Consider the following 10,019-nt stretch of genomic DNA (forward strand, 5'->3'; position numbering starts at 1 on the left):
TTGTTTTACTGTTGGATTTGCAGGTGCTTCCACACTAGATGTTCAGCATGGAATTGTCATGCTTCAGGCATTCACTTTTGAATAGGGCATTCATACAGTGCTGACATCCATGTATTGTCCTCCGGTGTTTTCCTGCGACTCTTGTCAGGTATTTGTATGTGTTTATGAACAGAAAAACAGCACAATTCTGAAGGTGTCTGCGGCCTTAGCATTACTCATCCATCTTCTTAAAGGGATGGAGTTTCAATGAGTGTGTCCAGATGAGTGTCTCCTACTGCTATCAATCATGACCCTCCCATTATAAGCAGAATTGCAACTGATTATCCACCTGCCTCTGGTGCTCTGATGCAGTGTCTGCATCTCATATTTTGTCCACATGGTGGGCATGACATAACTGTATGGACAAGGTTATATCCTTCTGTTTCTTCACCTGTTGGTTGGCTGCCACACGTCTCCTTTTCCTCACATTTTGAAGCGGGTGCTCCTTAGCACTATTTTAACCCCCTGCTTTGTGTGCCCTTCTGTGTGAATGTGTTTACACAATTAGCACAATTGCAAAAAACTTAAGAAGTAAAAAAGAGTGCTTGCAGCTTACTTCCAAGTAAACATCATTAGAGATCAGGCTCTAAATCCCGTGGATGTTACTTGAGAATGACTAATCTCTAGTTCAGTCAATTTTACAACCAGATCTAATTGGACAATCCAGTGTAGCCAGTTCAACAGCCCAGCTAGAAAGCATGCTAAATTGATTCCCCGTCCCCTTGCTTATTGGTTGCAGTATTTTACCACAGCACAATTGTTACATGTTTTTAATAGTGTCTGCAGCACAGGGGCTGGAGGATTGTGGCCTTGCAGGATTACTGCTGAAACCTACACCTTGTTACTTGGAAGTTAGCACTACTTTATCTTAATTTTACTAATAAATTTACTACAGTTTACTAATAAAATAGCTAACTGAAGTGTGTAGGTTGAAGAAACCTCGTTCCAGGGAACAATTTATTAAGACTGAAATCTGGTAGAAAGGAGTTGGGGTGCAGGACATGAAATGATTTTTAAACCAGAAGTACATGGCAGGCCTTAGAGAAAGGAGCGGTCATCTCCAACATGTCAGCTACCTTCCTCAGGGAAAACAACTCCCAGTGTGGTTCAGATGTGACTTTTCCTGTGCACAACTGCAAGGAGATTGCTGTGCACTTCTGCTCTTTCCCTCTTTAACAGTAAGAAAAAAGGTGGAAGAAGCAATGGGAAAGCATGGGAGGATTATACTTGGCTTACATCCAGATGCCCTGTAAAACTGCATGACGGAGGCATACCAAATACACATTAAAAGCTTAAGAGAAGGCATAATGAACACATATACTGAAAGCCTCATAGGGAAGCAGCCAGTGTGTGCCATGATCTATAAGCAAGGACAATAATAATAATAAATTTTTATTTATATCCCGCCCACCCCAGCCGAAGCTGGGCTCAGAGCGGCTAACAACAATATTGCCATTCAGTGTACCATTGTTATCTTTCTAGTTGGAGTCATTATATCAACCCTCTTGGATTATGCCGGACAAGAGTGTAAACAGAGGCTGAACATGGAGCCTGGCACACTTCCCTTGCGTAGCTTGGAAGCTATCCGTGCCGATGCGAAAGTCCTCCTCAGGCCTCTTTCTCTTGCCGGTAGCAGAGCGAACACAGCGGTGAGAAGCAATTTGCAGCACGTGTGTAATAATTCAGAGCAGACACAAGGCATTCCTTATCTTCTCTTGCCTTTAATCATGAAGAATAACACCATAAATTCAGACCTGGCGAGAACTGACACATTCTCCCTCTCGCATAGCGTCCCAGAGGCAGACTGAAACACTTAGCGTCAAGCCACTCCCGTAAGTGTTTCTAACCACGCCTCAGGAAAGAGACGTCACCAGAACTCCTTAACCCTGTGAGTTCTGAAACCATTAACACCCCCTCTCGTCACGAATCCTGAGGGAAACTGTGAACCCCTATTTACAGACCTCTTTGAGTTCAACTCACCTCCCATTGCCTTTTGCCTCCCACTGGCATCTATCCCAGGCAATTGTTGAATCCCTTCCACACTCCCAGAATCACACTGTGCGAAACCAACCCACGCACTGGTGACCTGAAACCTCTTAGGTGGAATCCCCTTTGTGGTCCGAGTTGACCGCCGGAGCACAACCTCGGGCGCTCCTCCTGACCCACTGGGGTCAGCAAGTGTGTCTCCCAGCACAGAGGACTCCCCTTCTGACTTGCTGCGTCTTCGGGCCTCCTGCACTTGGCTAACAGGAGATGAAGGCTCACTCTTGGGTTCCCTCTTAACCTGTGGAGAAACCCACCCCTGTGCTTGACCATCATCAGCAACCTGGTCTTCAGCAACAGGCTCCGCCTCTGCCTCTCCTTCCTCCCTTTCCTCCTCCCTTTCCTCCCCCTCAGAATCGGACAAGCATTCTGAGAGAAAATCAGAACCAACCCTAGGCTGTGACCAACCACCCTGCTCAAAGAACTCAGCATGCTTGCTGACCAGCAGCTTGGTCTGATCACCCTCTGGGTATGCAAACTTCCACCCATTTGTTGCAGGATCATACCCACAGAAGATCATGTCCTGGTACCTAGGATCACCCTCCTTCCGTTGCGCTGTTGGTATTGGCACTGAAGCCCTGGAACCAAACGAACGGAAGAAATGCACCTGTGGCTTTCTCTTGTGCAACAGAAAATACGGTGTGTCACCTACATCGTGATTGTAGGACCTGTTAAAAACAAAGCTGGCAAACTTCCAAGCCTCACTCCAAAAGCTCTGAGGCAGCCCAGAGTCACACAGCAAAACCCTGACAACTTCAGCCAGTGTTTCACTCCTGTGCTCTGCCACGCCTCTCTCTTGAGGAGACTTTGCACCCGTCACCTGGTGACGAATTCCATTTTCCTTGAAGAACTCCTTCAGAGCAGACCCAGTGAACTGTGACCCACGGTCGCTCCTGAACTCCTGCACCTTGGTGGAGAACCTTAGTTCCACCTCCGCAACCCAATCCTGGATGAGTTGCGCCGCTTCCCTCTGCGACCTGAGAGAGAAAGACCATGAATTCTGAGAAAAATCATCTGCCACTGTCAGCAGATACCTGGCCCCACCCAGACTCTCACACTTCATTGGCCCTGTAAGGTCTGTGTGAACCAACTCAAAAGGTTTTGTGGTTACCCTCTTTACCCCGGGAAACCTGCACCTTTGAACCTTGCTGCATGCCCTGCACACTAGGGATCCCTCACATGGCGTGATTTTACAACCTTTGGTGCAGCCTGGCAACCTCTTAACATCTTCCAAACAAGCATGAGACATTCTCTTGTGCCATATATGAACACATGAATCATGGCTGGGAACACTAGCACACTGCGCCTGTGCTTTTCCTGCATTCCCCCCACCCTCCAGAGGTGTTTCCAGAACAAAGAGATTGTTCTTGCTTTCCACGTTGACAAGGTGTCTCCCCCCTCTGAAAATGGAACAGGTATCATTTTCAAAACAAATTTTGTATCCCTGCTTCGCAAGAGCAGATATCGATAACAGGCAACACTTCATCCCTGGTACAATGAAGCACTCCAGCTCCGCCTGCAAAACAGAAACATGGACATTTGCAGCCTTAAAAACATTCCTTTTTGTCCCGTCAGCTAATGTAACAGTCATTCCAGCTGAAACAGCTCTGCAATTCCGCAGCTCCCCAGCAGATGGCGTTATCAGGTGATGACTCGCTCCCGAATCCAACACCCACTTCACAGTTGTGTCCCTGCTGGCATTGCTCTGTAGCGTTGCCATGCCAACAAACGTCTGGCTGCACCTGTCCTTGGCAGCGTCCGTAACCGCAACATCCGGCGTTGCTCTGAAGACTGGACTTATCTCAGAGTTCCCAGACAACTCTGCAGCCGTTATCTCCCTCTGCAGCAGATGGCTGGCCTTGAAGCCTTTAGCTCTGTCCTGTTTCCCAGGCTTCGACTCACGACGCAAACAACTCTTGGCAGCCTTTGGAAAAAGAGGCTTCTCTGAGCTTTTACTGCTCACCGCCCCCCCACTGCTCCCAGGGCTCCCAGGACGCTTTCCTGCACCCCCAGTGATGGGTAAAGGGCCCCCAGCAGCTTGCCTCTCTCCAAGCTCCTCACGCAGACATGTTGCATCACCCACGCAGCTTTTAGACTCTGCTAAACCAGCAGCAACAGCAGCAGTGGCAATAGTCCCTTCGCCCCCCTCAGGGGTCCCACAGCCCTTCCCAGCTGTGCACCGGCTTTCACGAAGGTGATCCGTGCTCTCTTGCCTTTCCTGTCCTGATGCAGCCATCTCCCGGCCCTTGCTTCCGCCCCCAGCTTTACACGCTTCCTGGAGAGCTACCCAAGCGACCTCAGGCTTCCTTGCATCCAGAACAATAGGCCTCAAACCAGCACTCACGATCGTCTGCCATCTCCTCCCCCGGGGGCTAAGCTTACTCACGTCTCGGCAGTAGCTTCCTCCGCCTCCCGGCTCCGGCAGACCGGTCCTCCCCAGCGAGCTCCTTCCAGCTTCAAAGACACAGCTCCAGAGCTCCAGCTGGCCCCAGCAACTTTTCAGCTAGCTTGCTGGCTTCCCCCACACGTGGGACGTTCCTGCAATGCTTCAAAGCGTTGGCAAGCATCCATAACCTCTTGGATTATGCCGGACAAGAGTGTAAACAGAGGCTGAACATGGAGCCTGGCACACTTCCCTTGCGTAGCTTGCAAGCTATCCGTGCCGATGCGAAAGTCCTCCTCAGGCCTCTTTCTCTTGCCGGTAGCAGAGCGAACACAGCGGTGAGAAGCAATTTGCAGCACGTGTGTAATAATTCAGAACAGACACAAGGCATTCCTTATCTTCTCTTGCCTTTAATCATGAAGAATAACACCATAAATTCAGACCTGGCGAGAACTGACACATTCTCCCTCTCGCATAGCGTCCCAGAGGCAGACTGAAACACTTAGCGTCAAGCCACTCCCGTAAGTGTTTCTAACCACGCCTCAGGAAAGAGACGTCACCAGAACTCCTTAACCCTGTGAGTTCTGAAACCATTAACAAACCCCATTCATTTTTTTTCACTCATTGTTAGTTTAGCTCTGTATTTTATTTTGTTGGTAGACACACACAAAAAGCATATATATTTCTATCATAGGACTCTGGTACACCGTGGTGACTGGTAGGATAGAAAGTTAAAGATAGAGCCAGAGCCACCCTCCTCTCTGCTGAGTTGTACAAGCAATACTGAGACTAAGGCAGCCAGGACCAATCCCTGGACTGGATGCTAAAGTAGGATGGCAGACATTTGGGGGCAGACTGGGGGCAGACTGGGACTGGTGGGGCAGTGCCCTGATTCATACCTCCACTGGTGCTACACGAAGTGTTATGCCTTCCTTTTTTCTTTTCTTTTTTACTTTGTTGCAGCTACCACCTAGTAAGAGTTCCTTAATACATCTGGGTCATCTGTCATTAGAGTCAAAGCAAGGGACACTTTGGCCTTGCTCTCACATGGGGCTACTTCTTGGTGATTCTACATTGGTAGCAGCCAATGCATAATATGTATTGGGATGCCTTGTCTAGTCTGCAGAATGCACACCGCTTTTTCAAGATGTCATGCGTTTATGTTTTTATTATATCCTCCTAAATACTTCCTGTAAAGTAAAGGTAAAGGGACCCCTGACCATTAGGTCCAGTCACAGACGACTCTGGGGTTGCGGTGCTCATCTCGCTTTACTGGCTAAGGGAGCCGGCGTACAGCTTCCGGGTCATGTGGCCAGCATGACTAAGCCACTTCTGGTGAACCAGAGCAGCACACGGAAACGCCATTTACCTTCCCATTGGAGCGGTACCTATTTATCTACTTGCACTTCATGCTTTTGAACTGCTAGGTTGGCAGGAGCAGGGACCGAGGAACGGGAGCTCACCCTGTCGCGGGGATTCGAACCGCCGACCTTCTGATCAGTGATCTGCTTATTTTTCCAGTAACAAATGCACATAACCTTCTTTTGGGGAGGGGAGCCATTCTACCCCCCACCCCATGGCAACATGGAATATATATATATATATATTAAAAATAATATTTATTGATTTTCCAACCATTTAAACACAATAGAACAGAAAAAAACAAAAAAGAAAAAGCAAAGCAAAGAAAAGAAAAAACATAAGATTAACAAAACAAGACGCAAACCATTTAAAACACAAAACAATTTCAATATCTTAACTTTCATTCCCTTATTTCCACGACCTCCTCACACCTCCCTTTTTGTATTCCACTTCTATTAATTGTTTCAGCAATTCCTTTTCATCTTCCTCTGTTTTCTATCCTATAATTATCTTAACATATTCTAATCTTATTTTTCCCTTTAATACTCTGTTAGTCTATTTATACTTAATTCCTTATAGCATTTCTACTAAAGCCATATAACTTCATTCCAACATTTTGCTAACATTCATTATTTTTACAATATTTCTATAAATAGTCTTAAACTTTTTCCAGTCTTCTTCCACCGTCTCTTCTCCCTGGTCTCGGATTTCTGCCAGTCGTTTCCGCCAATTCCATATAGTCCATCAACTTCATCTGCCATTCTTCCTGGATAGATAAATCTTGTGTCTTCCAGTACTTCACAATGAGTATTCTTGCTGCTATTGTTGCATACGTGAAAAGAGTTCTATCCTTCTTTAACACCAATTGGCCGACCATGCCCAGGAGAAAGGCCTCTGGTTTCTTCAAAAAGGTATATTTAAATACCTTTTTCATTTCATTTCATTTCATTATAAATCATCTCCCAAAGTGTCTTAATCCTTGGGCATGTCCACCAAAGGTGAACTCTAATCCTCAAATTCATCTGTTTTTCTTTGAGTTCAGTCATAGCAAGCGTCAACTTATATTCATCAAGTTGCTTCTGTAGGGCTGGGGTTCTCTTGCTCTTTCTCTCCAGTTGTGTTTCTTTACATTCAGCAACAACAGCTTTTTCCCTGGCCTCCTCCGCAGTTTGCCGCAACATGGAATATATAGAGGTACAAATTAGAAAGTGATATTCAGGACGATGTTTGAATTATTCTAGAACTATGTTTTACCACATCCCTTTTTCCAGCATTCTTACTAAACAGCTCATCTTCAACTAGCCTGACATAAGCTGACAAGTCATTATTTAAATTTTTATATAGATATTTCGATCCTGCCATTCTAGTAACTAGGTATGAGATTAGCTCTCCTAGTTCAAGGCCAAGCATTTATATGATACTTGTGACTTCTCTCTCTCTGATATATATCTTGTTTGGTTGAGTCACCTCAGCTATCATTTTTGGAACTATAAACTACTGTATTTTTTGCTCTATAAGACTCACTTTTTCCCTCCTAAAAAGTAAGGGGAAATGTGTGTGCGTCTTATGGAGCGAATGTAGGCTGCACAGCTATCACAGTAGCTAGAACAGCAAGAGGGACTGCTGCTTTCACTGCGCAGCGATCCCTCTTGCTGTTCTGGCTTCTGAGATTCAGAATATTTTTTTTCTTGTTTTCCTCCTCCAAAAACTAGGTGCGTCTTGTGGTCTGGTGCGTCTTATAGAGCTAAAAATAGGGTATGTACTATAATGTCAGTAGTGTTTGAGGGTGCTTATGAAAGACAGATTGCTTTCTCCACGGTTAACCACATAAAGATTCCCTCCCATACCGAAACAAGCAGTGGGAAATGGTCTATTCCTGGCTGAGAACTATTTCTTGGCATGAAGCTAAATTTGCACTTGAATAACACTTACTGATACCACCTGATTCAGAGCACTGGTATCTGGCTTAGTTATTCCTAGCATGTGGTGCCTGCTGTTTTTTTTTGTAGATTTCAGTCTGTTAGAACTGGTAAAAGGCCATCACAGTCTAATATACACTGATTGGTGAAATAATTCTCCCCACCACCCCAGACCCATCCATAAACACACATAATACTCTTTCAGTCATCAACAGCTCCTCCTAAGTCTCATTCTTGCCACGTTTCTAAAACAAGCAATGATTTCTTCTTCTCTTGGTTTCAAATGTGTTTCAGAACTCTTGTACATGCTGCCCCTATGTATGAAGCTTATGGCAAACAGTAGAGAATGCTGTTGCTATCTTCAGGGGGAATTGAAAACTAGGTTTGTGCAATTAAAGTTAATTTGATACAGCATGACCACAAACCTTTCCACCCCCAATCATACTTTTGTGATAATGAAAGTAATAGGGGAAAGCACTGGAAAGGGTGGGATAACACATGCTTGATGCATTGTGCAAGGAAATTGAATGTTCAATACGCAGGTCATCTGGAGGCAACCTTGGCTTGGGGCATGCCTAGTCTTCTCTTCTATTCCTAGACAAAAAGAAAGGGGGGCGGGAGAGCAGAGTACTCAGTCTCTTGTCTAAAACTGTTGTTTGGCATTTTTACCTTAAAAGTACTAATAGCACTTCTGCAGTGTTGCTATTTTGTGGGCGGGGTTGTGCGAGAGCACCAAATTCACTTTTAATGTTTACTATATTTTGTGCATTGCCGTATATATCAACACGCTTCCACCCCCAAGTTGGAATTTTTGTGGCAAGAAAAGGAGGAAATGTCCTACAACGTAACACTTGCTTGAGCAACATAGTACAACCTCCTGGCAGACAAATGCTCAGGAACAGTGGATATCATGTAACCTCCCTGCAAACTTTGTACAGAAAGATGTGGGTGAATGCTCCATAAAAAGGTGATCTGGAAGCAACCTGAGACTAGTATATTGTCTTGTAGTGCAATCCTAACCATGTCTACAGACCAACAAATCCTATAGATCTGAACAGGGATTACTCCTAGGTAAGCAGGGTTAGGATTGAAGCCTTAATGTTGTTTAGAAAGTTCCATCCAGTCATCTGCTTCTTGACAAATGTTCTTTGCAAATGTAGTGATTGGCTCCTTAGTATAATTCTAATACCATTTCTCCTTGCCTAGACAAGCCATTCAATATCAGGTAAGCTTTTTATGAAGAAATTGGCTGAGTTGCATTATTCCAGTATTTGTCAACTAGATATTAAGCCACTGTTCCCCCTTTTGAGATACAACAGGAAACAGAAGTATAAACTTATCAGGACTGTTGCATACATGGAAGCAATTTAGCAAGCTAAGAATGAACATTTGAAAAGGTGCAATATTTCTAAGGTCGGAATATTTCTGTTTTCCTACTTGGGTATATATGTGTGCACATATCATTCTCCTTAGTTACTGCCACTAGTACAAACCTGGTTTATTGAGGACAGTGATTAGCCCAAGTCAAATATGAGCTTATCTATTCCCATGAAACAGTTTTTCTCTACAAAATGTAGTTTCAAAGGAGCATCCTCTTTGTATAGAGGGCTAGGGAACCTCAGGGCCAGGAGCCAAATGGAAGCATCTCCCTTGGCCATGTCTCATCACCAGCCTTGATCCATGCTCTACTTCAGTGCTTTTCCTAGCTGGAGTGTGTCCTTGAACTAAGATAATGCTTTCTCTTGTTTACCTGGATGGAGAGGGTGTATGCGTAGAAACCTCTGACAATTGTGTGTCCATAATGTGTCAAAAATCCATTGCTCTGCTTACTTTTGCCTCTACCCCCACCCACCATTAACATACTAAGAAAAGCCTGCTGGATCAGACTAAAGACCCATCTAGTCCAGTGCTGTGGACCTGGGAACAGCCATACTTTCCAGCTTGTGATCCCCAGCCCCTGCTATTCAGAGGCACTATCTCTGATACTGGAGGTATTATGGTCATCATGACGAGTAGCCATGGATTATCTTACCCTCCACAGATTTATCTAAATCACAGCTTTCTTCTGTTATGAAAAAAGCCCACCCTGGCTTCATCAGTGGGGTGGTGTCTAGAAATCTCAGTCAGCATAGCTGAGTAACAGATGTACAAACTTCCTGTTTTGTTAAATGTAATCAATGCATGGCTTTAATCAAAGATCTTCAGGAACAGCTCCTAAATGGGGAGGTATTGCTGCAAAAAGTATGAAGCAGCAGAGTGACAACACAAGCAAC

Source organism: Podarcis pityusensis (genome assembly GCF_964106645.2).
Source record: "Podarcis pityusensis genome assembly, chromosome: 1".
Lineage (NCBI taxonomy): Eukaryota > Metazoa > Chordata > Lepidosauria > Squamata > Lacertidae > Podarcis > Podarcis pityusensis.